The sequence below is a fragment of the Herpailurus yagouaroundi genome, unplaced genomic scaffold (assembly GCF_014898765.1).
Source record: "Herpailurus yagouaroundi ecotype Mexico unplaced genomic scaffold, PumYag 140, whole genome shotgun sequence".
Taxonomy (NCBI): Eukaryota; Metazoa; Chordata; class Mammalia; order Carnivora; family Felidae; genus Herpailurus; species Herpailurus yagouaroundi.
Genome location: NW_024412395.1, coordinates 11,570,406 through 11,586,852, shown reverse-complemented (window position 1 = coordinate 11,586,852; position 16,447 = coordinate 11,570,406).

Sequence of the window (16,447 nt, the reverse complement as noted above, 5' to 3'; positions counted from 1 at the left end):
GTGGTGGTAGAACCAAATCCAGATGGTCTTTACTGGGTTTTGACAGCTCAGCCCCTTGATTCCACTTAGGGAAACCCTGTGTTCTGCAGGAGCACGACTGGAAACGTCTGGGCCGGAACAGAGTGAGGGAGCCGAGGACGGCCAAAATATCAACGCTACAAAGCAAGAAAAGTTAAGTGAAAGAAGCAAGTTGCTGAGTATGCAGAGAGTAATCCCGTAGTTTTAGAGAAAGAATCTCATTGGTACGTATATGCATGTGAGCGCAGAGAAGGATAGGAAAGGCGGTAACAATCAGTAGCCTCAAGGTGGTCAAATTGTATAATTTGTTATTTGCTGATTTTTAACATTTACTCAACTTTGTTTGGTGTCACCTAATTCTAAAACAGTGTATTTTTTTTTTTTTTTTTTTTAGTGTTTGAGAGGGCAATAAGATATTTTCAAGAATAAAAATATAGACCAAGAAGCTTAAAACAGCCCATCAAGCTTGTGAGTGAACGCTCTTTAAACAAGAGCATTTAAACAAAATTTATAGCAAAATGGAGTCTGGGGGCTGGGGGCGGGGGTGACCCCAGGGAGCCAGGGAAGACACCTGCCTACTGGTGGAAGGGACAATTACAGGTCAGCAGCTGCGGGAGAGAAGTACTTGGAGCCCCAGAAGGTAGGTGCCTTCCAGGGGCAAGGGTCCAGTAAAACCAGGGCGGCCTCCAGTCTACAGACATCTCGGCCTGGAAGCGGGGACAATGACCTGGAGCCAGAGTAGAAAGACGATGAAGAAATCACTTCCAGAAGAGAATGCCACCAAGCCTCCCAGCAGTGCCCAAGCCACCTCGGGATCGAGCGGGGGGGAAGGCGCCCAGGGCAGCATGCCCAGAATTGGCACGAGCCAAGCTACTCTGTGGGAAGAATTAAAATAAGGAATTTGACTTTGCAGAAGTCAATCATGTTGTGCCACAGTGATTTCTTTGTTTCCTTTTTGTGTGGCTATGGCATCTTAGTAGAGCTCTGTTTTGACAATTCCAGACTTCCTCAGAGCTGAGCTGGGAAGCAACGGGTTTCTATTCATGGTGAACAAGATGGGGCGGGGTGGGATGTGAGGCAAAGTGGCCAGAGATAAAACAAGGTCCCTTATTTGAGGCGGCGGAGTTTGGGGAGTGCCTAGGTGAGAAAGAGCCGAGTATCCACAAGCAAGCCAGGGCAAGCAAGTTCAGGGGTCAAGTTCAGGGGTCAAGTTCAGGGGTCAAGTTCAGGGGTCTGGGGACAGGGCACAGTTGGCATCCAACGGAAGGAGGTCCATCAGGATGGAAAACGATGGGGCGGGGAAGTGTTTGCATTTGCCTCTTCTGGCCACCCGTCAGGTGACATGTCAGGGGTCTAAACACCTTAAAAGGAAATGTCGTGGGGAAGTGGGGGGAAATACAGCAAGAAGGAAAATGCCAGGGAATAAAGAAGTGTGTCTCCCTTGGAGACGGGTGCCGGGAGCCTCAAACGCACGGGCCGGTGTCTCCCCCAGCCCCACTCTTCTTCCCCCAACCCCCTCGGACCAGGCTCAGGATCCTGAGTTCAGAGTCCCGCTCTGGGACAGGCATGTATTCGCTGAGCCAGTGTCTTCAAACTGAGTGGTAGAGATCCAGAGACCCCATAAGCCCCTCCAGGCCCAGCTGTTCAGGAGACAGGAGAGCAAGGAGAAGGCAGGGATGGGGCCCAACTCCAGGACCTCCGCCCACCTAGACCACCACCTTCATCTGACCCGTTTCACACTCTGGGCTCCCGTGGCAACTCTGGTTTGAACCAAGGGCTCTGTGGAGAAAATACGTTTGAAGACCTCTGCTCTGCAGTGATGGTCCCTACGGAGGAGTAAGAAAGCCTAGCCCTAAAGGCTCAGCTGCCGAAGGGCAGAAGGTCTGGGCAGCTCCCCACGGCTGTACCCACCCTGGTGTAGAAGAAGGGGTGAGGAAACATTCTACCAGGAGGAAGAGAGAGTGCCTCACCAAGATATCAGGAAAGGGTGTCAAGGTGAGAGAGCAGGAGGCTTAGGTTAGGAGAACGAGCGGAAACCTCCATAAATTCTGGGATGCTCGGAAAGGAGTGAGCTGAGACCAGTTCAGGTTTCTCCTGGGCTGAAACCCACATCGCCAGCCGCCATGCCTGTGAACTCCGTCCTGCTGCCTTTTGCAAGCCTCCAGGTGTGTGAGCCTGGGACGCGCTCTCAGTGAGATACGACAGGAGTCAGAGGGTGCGGGTTCAAATCCTGATTCCGCCATCTACTGGCTGTGCTACCTGAGCAAGTCGCAGCCGCTCCGCCTGTGTCACCATCTGCAAAAGTGGACAGAACAGCCACCGTGCAGGTCTCAGGGCCTCAGGGCAGAAACGGTGCCTTTTCATTCAACAAACATTTAGGGAGCATCCCCCACGTGCCAAGAGTTCTGAATTCAGCTTGAAAGGTAAGCGGCGTCAGACGTTTGGATTAGCCCACCAAGGTTCCCCATGACCAAGCTCTGGGAGGTCCTCGAGGGAAAGTCTGAGTCCGGCTCAGCTCAGAGCACTCGAGCCCATGTACAGTGCCCGGCTCACAGCTGATCTTTCACAAACATCACTGAATGGGTGGGTGAGGTGAGGAGACGAAAGATTAAATGACAGACGCAATCCCCCCAAATATCAAGTACACTTATATAAGGGAGAAAAAAATAAAACAAGGACTAATGTGCTTGCAGGAGGAGAGGCATTTTTTTTTTTTTCTGGACAGTTTCTGGGAAGTGTTTTTATACCCCACACCTCTCTTTTCTCACCTGAGCCATTCACGTCCTTCCTGGTGAAGCCAAATAACAGACAGTCTTGTTCCAGCCACGAAAGTCCCCAGAATTCCAGGGCAGCAGATGGGGGGAGTATTCTCAGAATACGAGAGTTGACATCCTCTCATAACATTGATATCCTTAATGTGGCCAGTGGGGTGGAGCCACATTGACCCGATGAACGCACTGGGGAAGCTGGTTTTACATTTCGGCTAATACCTGAGACCGTATGGGTTTTTCTTGCACTATCTCTGCAAGGAAAGAGTCATATAACCTGAACCAACTGTTTATTTCTATACTCCAACCTCTCTTCTGCCCCCTGCAGAGGGCTACAAATAATCAGAGCTTGATTACTGAGATAGTGGCGGGCGTCACTTCCTTCTTCTGTTGAGCTGTGGCTAAGGTAAGCAGGACAAGAGTGTCAATAATTAGAGATAATTTTTTTTCTCCTTTTCTCCAGAAAGACTATTGTCCATTGCCACAACACAATAACTGAACACCCAAATGACGAGGCACAACTATGCTTAGCCTTCTGGTAAGCCTTCTAGAAAAATGCAGTTAAGGTCGATGGTTATGGTAGCGAGAGCTCAGCTCCCTAGGGGTCTGCAGTATTGGGTGAGGGAACGCAACTTGGAGAGTAGCCGTTCAGGACACAGTGAGGGGGGAAAAAAGAGGTCCCCGTGTCTTGGGAATCAAGCCATCTGGATTTGGGTCTTGGCCCTGACATAAACGACAACGTCTTGGGTAATATGAAACCTCTCAGTGTTAACTATACATATAAAATATCTATCTATACAATGGTATCTATAAAATCCATTCTCGCTCTTTCTCTTCCCCTTATTCCCCCCTTCCGTCTTTGAATAATTCGCTCCCAACCCATAAAGTGGGACTGAAAATGGCCTGAGGTAAGCTGAATAATAGCCCCTCTGCAGATGTCCACATCCTCATCCCCAGAGCCTACGAATATGTTACCGTGGTAAAAAGGACTTCGTGGAGGTGACGAATTAAGGATCATGAAATGGGAAGATTACTGTGGATGGTCTAGGTGGGCCCAATGTAATCTCGAGGGTTTTTACAAGAGGGAGAGAGGAGGGTCACATAGAGAGAGAGAGCACAGCAGCAGAGGTCAGAAAGGAGAGAAAAATGCGAAACTAGTGCCTTCGAAGGTGGAGAAAAAGACCACGGACCCAGAAACGTGTGCAACGTCCAGAAGTTGGAAAAAGCAAGGAAATGAAATCTCCCCTAGAGCCCCCAGAAGGAACATAATCTTGTGAAGCCACTTTATGCTTCTGATTTCCGGAACTGCGCAACAACAAATTTGTGCTGTTTTAAGTCACTAAGTATGTGGTGATTTGTTACAACAGCAAAAGAAAATTAGTACAATGTCCGTGAGGGAGGGGCTTGAATAGTATGAAGAGAACATTCTCATGGAGGGGAGGTAGCTTTGGTGCTCCCACATGAGGTGTTGTAGACCAAGAGGTTGAGGTCAACGTCCATGCAGGGTGCTGCACAGTGCAGGTGACAGTACCCACCCAAGTGGGGACGTGAGAGTGTCCGCACCAGAGAGCAGGAGCAGCAGTGACAGGAGTTTGGTTACATTGAGAGAGACTTATCAAATAAGTACATAGGATAAAGATAATAGGGGTGAGATCTCTCACGGTCAGAGAAGGTGCTAGATTAAAATCAGAGGTGAACCCGTGGTTTCTAAATATACACATATTCTCAAGGTCTGTCCACTGAGACCAGGAGAGAAGCAACACCTCAATAACTGTGAGCACTCTGAGAGACTCAATTGTGGCTTCTAAATACCATTCTCCACTAACAAGAACTGTGTCCTTAGAGAAATGGCTGATTTCAGGACTGGGGCAAGAAAGAACCCACCTGGGTGGCGCAGTCGGTTAAGCGTCCGACTTCAGCTCAGGTCACGATCTCACGGTCCGTGAGTTCGAGCCCCGCGTCGGGCTCTGGGCTGATGGCTCAGAGCCTGGAAGCTGCTTCCGATTCTGTGTCTCCCTCTCTCTCTCTCTCTCTCTCTCTCTGACCCTCCCCTGTTCATGCTCTGTCTCTCTGTCTCAAAAATAAATAAATAAACGTAAAAAAAATTTTTTTAAATAAAAGAAAGAATAAAATGAGCCTGAAATGTCTTTTCGTGCCGGAAAGTAAAGAATTCCTCAAAGATTGACAGAGGCATATCTAAAGGACACAGAAGGCAGTTTGAAGGTACTCCCAATGGCCAAATTTAGGGTAATTGGATTAGCAATATAGATAGATAGAAATAGATTCGATAGATACACAGAAACCTATTATATGTATTATATATCACAAATAGATAATTGCAACCTATTCAGTAAAATAGGAAGCTATGAGTTGTACCCTATGAATAAATAAATAACATCAAAACTTTGATGAGAAATGGAATGTGTGTATACACCCAAAATACCTCTCCACAAAACGTAGAGAAGGCTAGCAGACAGTACCTTGCTCAAGTGATCAAAGCTAACACCAACAGTGATAGGAAAAATGAAAATTGTGTACTCTGTGATAGAATGCACTGAGAATTACACAGCATCACTTCTGCGATATTGCTGCTAAAGTTGTATGACTGAGGATACGTCCAGCAAACCCTAATTATAGGTCATTCTATAAAATAAGTGAACTCGCCTCTGTAACAGGACCAAGACCACCAAAGTCCAGGGAAGACTTTTCCAAATTGGAGGAGACTAAAAAGACATGACGAGTAAAGGCAACCATGGTTCTGCACTCAGTCCTTTTGCTATAAAGGACATTAGTGGGACGAGGTACGTTTTCATAGCCTTCACCCAACACCATGAAAGAATTCTTCCTTTCCACTAAAAATTACTGGACTTTTTTTTTTAAATGTTTATTTATTTATTTTTGAGAGACAGAGACAGAGCACAAACAGGGGAGGAGCAGAGAGAGAGGGAGACACAGAATCTGAAACGGGGTCCAGGATCTGAGCCATCAGCACAGAGCCTGACGCGGGGCTCGAACTCACAGACCGTGAGATCGTGACCTGAGCCGAAGCCAGACGCTCAACCGACTGAGCCACCCAGGTGCCCCAAAATTACTGGACGTGTAAATGTTTGTTTTAACATTACAAAATTCATTTTCGAATCCCAAGTCAAAAACTGCCTTTCAACCGTGAAATAGACACACTGCACGCGGAAGTTCTACAAATGCCATTTAATTGGCACAATAATGGATAAAGTAAGCTTTTTCTCCCAGAATTTGGAGCCACGAGTACATCTAGCCAGGCTCCTTACCTGCAGACTTTCCTTCCAGTCTGTTTTCCATCTCGCTGCAGAATGCCACTCTGAAATGCAAGTCTGATCGCATCACTCTCCCGCTCAACATTTGTTAGCGATTCTCTATTGCATAAGCAAGGGTTCTTAGCCTGGGCTTCCGAAGATAGGCGAGCCTTGTAATTGCAGTCACAATTTTGTGTGCATGCGATACACACAGTTTTCTTAGGAGAGGGTCCATAGATTTCATCCAATTTCTGAGGGATCCACCAAGAAAAGGATGAGGACCCTTGGACTCAGGATTAAGTCCAAGCTCCTGAGCCTGGCAGACAAAAGCCAGTAAAGGCTGCAGCTCTCCCACCGCTTCCCTCTTCATACTTTTTTGTGCGAATAATTCCAGGCTCCTGGTGCTTAGAATTTCCCACCTTCCACCATGCTGCTTCTGCACCCCACCCCTTCACTCCTGCTGCTCTTGGTAGCTGGAATGTCCTCCCTCCTTCCTTCTCCTGGCTGCCTCTTGCTCATCCTTGAAGGCTCAGTGAAAGTAGTCCCCTCCCCAAAGAGAACCTTCCAGAACGCTCACACTGGGCTAAGCACCTCCGTTGTGTTCTTCTCGAATGCCCCGTGCATGCTGCCGTAGTAATGATGCGCATGCCATAGTAATGATGCTGGCCGTGATCTGCTCTAGCCATTGACTCATGCACCTGTCTCCCCACTGGGCTGTGGGTGCCTTGGAGGCAGAGAGCATGTGCTGCTCATGTCTGCATTTCCTGGGTCTCATTCCAGGCCAGGCACAGGATGCGCATTCGAGAAACATTTACGGGACTCAGAGGAACCCCACACAGACCAGTGATGCGGCTATTGTCTCATCCATTAGCACCTTATTTGGTTGGCCCCACCATTCTGGGAGACTCTTGCCTCTGCCTGGCCCAGGTAAAGGGCCTGGAGGGAGAGACAGCCTGGCTCCACTCGTGACCTTGGGTGAATCACCTCACCTCTCCCTGACCCTCCCTTTCTTCTGTGTCAAATGAAGCTAATAGTTCGGACCCGCCCTGTCCCACCCTGACAGCGCAGACAGATGGGATAATAGGTCTGAAAAGCTTGGGGGAAGGGGCCCGTGCATATGTGGAACACACTCACCGCCCCACACATGCGGGAAGAGGATGAGTGTGTCAGACTCCAAGGCCAGGCGCCGTGAAGAGAGTGCCCTTTGCTTCTGGTGTTCATATGGAAGAAAGAAAATCAGAGAAAATCTGATGCCACAGGCTCAGCCCTTTAAACCTCCCCCGAGCTTCCCCCAAAGGTGGTGGCAGGCGGGGGGGGGGGGGGGTTGCACGTTAATTTTGTCTTCTTGCAAAGAAGAAGCTTGCAGCAAAGAGGAACCCAGAGCAAGAAAGGAGGGGCGGGGAGGCAGTGCTGATGATGAATCGCCGGATAAGCGAGAGAGAAGCGAAATACGAATTGGACTTTCTGCTGGCAGCTTGAATAATCCCACCCTTTGGAATGTGCCTTGAGCCTCCAATTGCCGTCTTTTGGCTTCGATTAAACCCGGAGATAGCTTGCCAAAGTTTGAAACCCACCCGACCCTCACGCGCAGTGTGTGTTTTGAGCTCAACTTGAACTTTATGAGGTGCAAGTTAATTTGCATTTGGCAAAATGCAATTTCCTGTTTCTAAGAAAAAGGGACTTTAAAGATTTATTTAAGAGACACAAATGGCTTCCTGGACATCAAATAGCTCTTACAAAGCAATATTTTAATAAGTTAAGTGTAAATGAATTGGAAACACATGAATCTGATTCCCCTTGAACTGCAGATGGGCTTAACAAATACGGGGGGCGGGAAATGGCTTGGCACGGGGGCGTGGGGGTTTTCTCCATCCAGAAAGTTGCAGAAAGTAGATCAAGATGTTAGACAAACCCGTCCCCACGGCAGGGCTCCCTTGCCCGGATTGTGTATCTCCCGGACTCTTGCTTTCTCTGTAAACAAAGGGAGGATTCCATACAGGCTCCGCCGGGCAAGTCCCCGTTACCTGCTTTGCTTCCTGCCTCCGCACTGCCAGACCTTCTTCCTTCTGCCTCTCTCTCCCCTCCTTCCCTCTGAAATGCCAGGCTGTGGTTTCCTCCCGCCTCTCCCAAAGCCTCCCGCTTGGGCTCCACCGCGGAGACAATACAGGCACTGGGGCTCAGGTGGGGGCCCCGTGGTGCCCAGTCCTTCTCTCCAGCCTCGGCTGCTCCTATCTGAAGACGTCCCTGCCCAGGGCCTCACCCCCATCTAGGGGACCGTGGAGACGCCCCAGTCACCTGCCCTCCATGTCGCCCCAACCTCGCTCGCCTGAGTCCATCGTTTTATAAGTCGAAGCCCGCCACTGGACTTGAGGTTGGTGGCCAGGGGGCCGCCCCCGCTCTCTAGTGGATGGGGTACTCGTTATGGGGCGATGGGCATATGGGGACACTCTGGGGCGAGGCAGGCTGGAAGGCAGCTGCGCACCAGCACATAGAAGGCGGAATCTAACCTGCCGGGAGGTGGGGAAGGCATTCCCGGGGTCCCAGAAAAGGCGGTGATCCTCGGACGGGAAACCAGACGACAAGAATAGGCCCGACGTCAGCAAGACTCAGGACTTCGGCATCAGCCTCTCTTTCTTGGCCTGGTGCCCCAGGGCCTTGCATGTGCTCCTGGAGGGTGGGCAGAAATCTCTAGACCCGATGACAAGCTGCAGAGGAGGGGCGTGTGCCATGAAGTCTCTCAGAGTCCTCGCGGTGAGATGTTGCCACTCTCCTGGTCTCAGTGGACAGACCTTGAGAACCGATGCCTGTTTATCTCAGGAGTTCACCTCTGCTTTCAGTCTAGCACCTTCTCTGGCCATGAGAGATCTCGCTCCTAGTATCTTTGTCCTATGTACCTTTTTGGTAAATCCTTCTCAGTGTAACCACCCTCCTGTCAGGAGGGTGTGCCTTTCCTTGCCGGATGTCAGGCGGGGGCTGCTCTTAGCTCCGGAAGCCGCCTCCGTCCTCTGCCACCACGTGCTCTCCATCCTCCAACCGGAAGTGGAGCACCTCTGCGTACCCTCGTGCTCCAGATCTCTGACAGTCTCTGAGTCCTCTGTCTCGGACCTCAGGCCTACGTTTAAAGGGCCATGGGATTAGGTCAGGCCCACCCAGATGCCCTCCCCGTATTAAGGGAGATTTTGAGGGCACTTAAAGACTCTTGCAAAATCTCTTCACAGCAGGCTCTAGATGGATGTTTGGCTGAAAAATGGAGTTGTGTGTATACCAGATGTCACGAATCTTAAGGCCCATCTAAAATTCTGCCTGCCCCACTCCTCAAAGAGTAGAAAAAAAAAGGAGGAAGAGGAAGGAAAGGAGGGAGGGGTAGAGGGAGGGGAGGAAGGAAGAGAAGGTAGAGAAGAAAGGGAGGGAGAGAGGAAGGGAGAGGGGAGGAAGGAATAAAGTCACCTTGCTCATTTGACGTAGGGCTTCAAAATATTCACGCCCTTTGAGTATTTCAGGCTGGGGAAGCTGAACTAAAGAAAGAATCTGAATGCAGGGGGAAGGAGTCTTATAAATGAAGATGTCCATTGTAGAATCATTTATAATCATGAAGAAATAGAAGTAACATAAATGCAACAATAGATTATAGGGGAAAACATCTATAGTAATGACTTTTACTATGTCATTATTCCATCATAATGACTATGATGGAATGAAATGGAGTGATTTTAAATGATGTTGAAAAAGGTTGGTTATCAGGGCGCCTGGGTGGTTCAGTCGGTTGACCATCTGACTCTTGATTTTGGCTCTGGTCGTGATCCCACACTCCATGCTGAGCCTGGAGCCTGGTTGGGATTCTCTCTCTCTCTCTCTCTCTCTCTCTCTCTCTCTCTCTCTCCCTCTGCCCCTCTCCCCCACTCACGCTGTCTCTCCCCCCCCAAAAAACTAAATAAAAATAAAAATTTTTAAAAATTAAAATTAAAAAAAGATTAAAATGTTTTTAAAGATTGTTTATCAACCAGTAAATGTTTAACGTGACAATGCCTATTAAATATATAAATCTTATATTTAGTATGAGTTTGACTATGTCATGTTTATATATATAAACATATGCGTATCTATATATGCAAACCGCGAGCTAGGTATGCATACAGATAGACACAGATAGGATAAAAAGGGAATACATCACAATGTTAATAGAGATTTTCTCTGGGCACTAGAAAGACTGATGATTTTATTGGCATTGTTTTCTTCACGGTGGTAAAGTGTATAAAACATAAAATTCACCATTTAAGCATTCCAAGTGTAGAGTTCAGTGACATTAAGTACAATTCACGCTGTTGTGCAGCCCTCACCGCCATCCATCTCCAGAACTTTCCAGTTCCCAAAGTGAAAGTCTATGCATGAAGCAATAACTTCCCACTGGCCCCTCCCACAGCCCCTGGCCACCACCATTCCATTTTCTGTCTCTGTGACTGTGACATTTCTGTCTCATGTAAGTGGGATCATACAGTATTTGTCCTTTTTTGTCTGGCTGAGATCAGTCAGACTTACGTCTCCAAGATGGAGCCATAGTGTGGTATGTGCCATTGAAATGCATCCCTCCTTTCTTTTTTTATGTTTATTTATCCTTGAGACTGGGAGCGTGAGTCTGGGAGGGGCAGAGAGCGAGGGCGACCGAGGATCCGCGGCCGGCTCCGTGCTGACAGCAGAGAGCTCGACGTGGGGCTCGAACCCATGAACTGCGAGATCATGAGCTGAGCCGCCCAGGTGCCCCGCAAAGGCTCTCTTTGTAATCAAACATTACTCATGCTCTTCTGAGCCCTTTACTCGACTGGCCTCACCCTTGGTCTTCGTCCTTGCCGAGAACAGCACCACCTAATCACAGCAAGTATCCTACGAGTCCCTGGCCTGTTGTCAGCAAGAATCCTGTTCAGTCGTAAGCGACTGAAGCCCCCTACCCTTGATGTCTCCTCTTGGTAATTTTCCAGCCCCTCCCCCACCTGCACTCTGCTCCTTGGCTACAAATCCCCATGTGTCTCTGTTGCATTCAGGGTCAAGTCCATGTTTTCTCCCCTCTAGCGATGCTGTTGACGCCAATTACAATAGTCCCGAAAAAGTCTCCCTTAGCGTTTTAACGCATATCAGAATAGTTTTTTCCTGGTCAAAATTAATTTCCTTTTTAAGGCTGAGTAATACTCCTTTGTGTGCATATACCACATTTTGTTTATGCATCCGTCCACTGATGGACATGCGGATTGTTCCCACCTCTTGGCTCTTGTGAATAATGCTGCCATGAAGACGAACGTGGGCGTGCCAAACGTCTGTCCAGCTCCCCGCTTTCAGTCCCTCTGGTGCATTCCCAGCAGTGCAGTTGATGCATCGCATGGTAATTCCGTGTTTAATTTTTTCGAGAGGCCTTCACACTATTTTCCACAGCAGCTGCCCTGTCTTACCTTCCCACCAGGAATGCACCAGGTTCCAACTGCCCCACATCCTCTCCAGCACCTCATATTATTATCGTCTCCTGTTTCGATTAATTTTTTTCTTAACATTTATTCATTTTTGAGAGACAGAGAGACAGAGCATGAGCGGGGGAAGGGCAGGGAGAGAGAGGGAGACACAGAATCCGAAGCAGGCTCCAGGCTCCGAGCTGTCAGCACAGAGCCCGACATGGGGCTCGAACTCATGAACCGAGAGATCATGACCCGGGGCCGAACTCAGATGCTTAACTGACTGAGCCACCCAGGCGCCCCTCTCCTGTGTTGATAATAGCCATCCTAAAGGCTGTGAAGGAGAACCCACTATGTAGTTCTGATTTGCATTTCCCTAAAAAGTACTTACTTTGGCATCTTTTCATGTACTTACGTGCCATCTGAGCATTTCCTTTGGAGAAATACCTAGTCGAACCCTGAGTTCGTTTTTAACCGGGCTGTTTTGTTTTGGTTTGCTTGTTTTGAGTTGTAAAAGCTCTTTAAGGTACTCTGGATATCTACCTCTTGCAGACAGTTTGCAAATGTTTTCTCCGATTCACGGGTTGTTTCCTCACCCTGCTGATAGCGTGCTTTGGCACACACAAAATAATTGTGTGCGTGTGCGTGTGCGTGTGTGTGTGTGTGTGTGTGTGTGTATTCCAAGGTTGCCACAATAAACACGTAGTACTTTCAAAATCGAGGGGAAAACTTTAAAAACTCAATATGATGCTTGCGAAGAGTTTTTCATGATATGAAGAGATACATATGTAACGCTGTCTGGCTAATTGAAACACAAGAAACTCAGTTATAAGTACAAATAGATAGCCACAAGGAAGAAACATACAAGCCCAGTAGAAAAAGATCAGAAAACAAAACAATGTTGTTGTTTTCTCTGGGTGGCCAGATTATGGGTGAAATGTTTACTCTTTTCCCTTTTCTGTATTTTCTAACTTCCTATAATAAACGTGCATCACCCATAAACACAGAAGGAGAAAAAATGACACTTAAGAGGGAGGGAAAAAAACATCTGGACTCTCAAGCACCAAATAAATCTTTCGGAAGTACAGAGGAAAGTAAGAATGTGTTTTGGTCCCTTCCCCTGTCCTTAGGGTCTCTCTGCATGATTGCTGTGTTGTGTTGTATTTGTTCGTTTTTTGCTTTTTGTTTTTTGGGTTTGTGTGTGTGTGTGTGTGTGTGTGTGTGTGTGTGTGTGTGTGGTTTCTGGTTTGGGGAGTTGGTGGTGGTTGTTTTTGGGGGATTTTTGGAACTAGTAGCTGAGTTCTCTTACCCAGTAGGTAGGATCAGGGCAGGGACCTTCCAAATGCCCATCTCACTCAGAGGCCGGATCTTCAACACGTGTTTTCAGCTCCCAAGCTGACGAGGCAGATTGGGGAGCGAAAAAAATTTTCAGTTCTATTTCTGAAGATATCGTGACGGCCAACTCCTTGTGCCCTTACGGAAAAGGGAATTTGCGGGTGACACACATTTTCTTTGGGTGAGTTTTGCATTCACTCACCTCAGGGTGTAAAACTCGGGCAACACTGCCATATGCTAATCTTCAGAATGAATGAGCAGAGGTAGCCAACTCATCTCAAACGAACAGGGTCTTAATTCATGATTCCGTTACCTCTCCCGCCCCTGCTTTGGGGGAGCCTATGCGTGTCTCTACCCAGGTAGGGTGTGTGTGTGCATGTGGCTCTGTTATAGGACATCGCACGCTCTTTATGGAGTCAGAGCCAGCTCGAGGCTGTATTTGACTATGGGGCTACGGGCTTTCTTGAAGACAGGAGCAGTATTTTTTTTTTAAGTTTATTTATTTATTTTGACAGAGGGAGAGGGAGGGGCAGAGAGAAACGGGGAGAGAGAGAGAGAGAGAGAGAGAGAGAGAGAGAGAATCCCAAGCAGGCTCTGCACTGTCAGCACAGACCCCAAAGTGGGGCTTGAACTCACAAACCCCAGATCATGACTTGAACTGAAACCAAGAGTCAGATGCTCAACCAACTGAGCCACCCAGGTGCCCCAGGAGCAGGATTTTTTTTTTTTTTAAGCTGGGTGGTACGGGTTCCAGTCTTGAGGTCAGAGCAGTGGCCCCGCTCTGAGAACGTCACGTCATTTTCCTGAGGTTCAGTTTCCAGAGAGGAATCCAGAAAACCATTCCGCCCTCACATAAGTGCCCAGCTGACTCTCCCTTCCTTTAGCTCTTTCAAATCATCGCCACCTCCTGTCCACAAATAACTTCTGTATCAACCATCCCCTGCCCAGCCTCATGGTTCTTCTAGTACTTTACTGTCACTCCAACATTACACTACACGTTCCTTTGCTTGCTCATTGCTGGTCCATCTCTCCTACAGAAGGCAAGTTCAACGCTGACAGGTCTTTCTTTCGTTTATTATGCACCCCCTAGGATCTAACACAGCACCTGGCACGTGGTAGGTACTAAGTGTTTACTGCATGATTTAATGAGTCGATTCAATCAGTCTCAACAAATCAGTCACTAAAATAAGTTAGCCTCCACCTCCCTCCCATGTTGAGGATAACGTGAGACTATTTTTATGAACTTCAAAATTCTTTATCGTTGTCAGCTATGGTTCATCTTTGTATGCCCCCCCCCACCGCCAGTGTCCTCAGTGCTCCACATATAATTGGTGATTAAGAAATCTATCTGGTGAATAGGGGCACCTGGGGGGCCCCATCGGTTAAGTGTCTGACTCTTGGTCGCGGCTCAGGTCACGATCTCATGGTTCGTGAGATCGAGCCCCGCATCAAGCTCTGTGCTGACAGCACGGAGCCTCCTTGGGATTCTCTCTCTGCCCTCCCCCACTTGCACTCTTTCTATGTCGCTGTCTCAAAATAAATAAATACACACTCTTCAAAAATCTGGCGAGTGGATGACTAAAGTAATCCGCAACGTAGTTACGGTCAGTCAACTCTCGATCGTCGGCATTAATGAGCAGGAGGCAAGCGACAGATCATTTGGAACAGAAGCTGCTCTGAAAATCATTGCTGTGGGCTGGAATGTGTCCCATCGTATTTGTAGCTTGATCTCCCAATAGTGGCCACGGGCCTGGGAGCCAGGGCCGGCTCACTAGCTCCGTGCACCTAATGACTCACTGCTCAGACGTTTGAAGTCCCCTTGGCTGCGTGTTCCAACAAACGTATTCATTTCCTGCTGCCTTTTGAATCCCAGCCTGGCCTGAATGGCTCCACCCCGTCCCTTCAGCTCTGATTTACAGGACCTTTTCTCAAAGCCAGAGGCATCCACAGGCGGCCAGAGCCCGGGGCAGGCGCGGAGCACGAAGTTCTCCTGATGAGAAAGGCTGTGAGAGCACATACTGAGAGGCCGACAGAACGGTATGTTCCCTTCAGCAAGACTGTGGCTTTTCCCCAGGACCTCCAAGGCCTCCAGCAGAGCAGAAAACTTCCGGGAACCATTTGCTTTCTGCTTTCTTCTTCTTTGACTTATCACAAGTGCAGCCAACAGCTGTCATTTATTTCTGGCGCCTGATTTTGCCACGTTTGTGAATTATCTCATTTAAAGCTCAGCATCGCCCTTCGAGATCAGGAGAGATATCCTCTCTCCTCTTGCAGATGAGGAAGTGAGGTTCAGGCGGGTGAGGCTCCCACCCAGGGTCGCACAGCCCAACGGTGACCCAGGATTAGTCGGCCCCCTTCGCCACTCCTGCCCCTCACATATCATCTCAATAATCAGATTTTACTTTTATTTTTTTAAGTTGACTCCTTTATTTTGAGAGAGAGAGAGAGAGAGAGAGAGAGGTCACGAGCATGAGCAGGAGAGGGGCAGAGAGAGGGAGAGAGAGAGAGAATCCCAAGCAGGCTCCGCACTGTCAGCACAGAGCCCAACGTGGGGCTCGATCTCAGGAACCTCGAGATCATAACCTGAGCCAAAACCGAGAGTCGGATGCTCAACCGACTGAGCCACCCAGGTGCCCCTCAGATTTTACCTTTAAGTAGGTCTTTTCCCCTATAGCCACTGAATTCTTCTTTTTTTTTTTTAATTTTTTTTTCAGGGTTTATTTATTTTTGGGACAGAGAGAGACAGAGCATGAACGGGGGAGGGGCAGAGAGAGAGGGAGACACAGCATCGGAAACAAGCTCCAGGCTCCGAGCCATCAGCCCAGAGCCCGACGCGGGGCTCGAACTCACGGACCGCGAGATCGTGACCTGGCTGAAGTCGGACGCTTAACCGACTGCGCCACCCAGGCGCCCCTAGCCACTGAATTCTTAAAGTGGTTTATTAGCATTCAGGAGCACGTTTCTGATGTAGGAGGGAAGACCAATGAGAAAATGGGATTCCATATACTACAATTTGGTAGAAAGTTAAAGGGCAGGCTTACCACCCCGATTATGTTTTGCTCGGGCCAATGTTAATGTTAGTTTGTCCATCTGATCAGTAAGTACTTGAGTACCTGCTCTGTGCCCAGCATCGGGGGTACAGCGCTGAACAAAACAGATACATCACCCCCTCCATGGGTCTTATGCTCGACCCACTGATAGAGGCAGTGGCTAGGAAAATATGGAGTAGGTTAGTTGGAAATATGAAAAATAAAGTAGGGCAGGGGAATGGGGAGCACAGAAGTGGTAGAAATATCCAAGGAAGAATTGGTTGATAAGGTGGAATTTGAGAAAAGATCTGAAAAAAGCGAGGGAGTGAGCCATACAGATACTGGTCGAAAGAGCAGTCCTGGTGGAGACAATAACGGGCTCAAAGGTCCTGGGGCAGAAATGTGTTGAAGAGACAGCAACAAGGCTATGGTGGCTAGAGAAGACCAAGAGAGAGTGAGCAGGTGAGGAGTGAGGTCTGAGAGGTTAAGGCCAGAGGGTTAGATCCTACCGGGCAGGGTGCATGGAGAGCAGTCAGCGTGTCGGGAACCAGGTTGAGAAAAGAGTCACGGCCGCATCGGCACAGCCAACA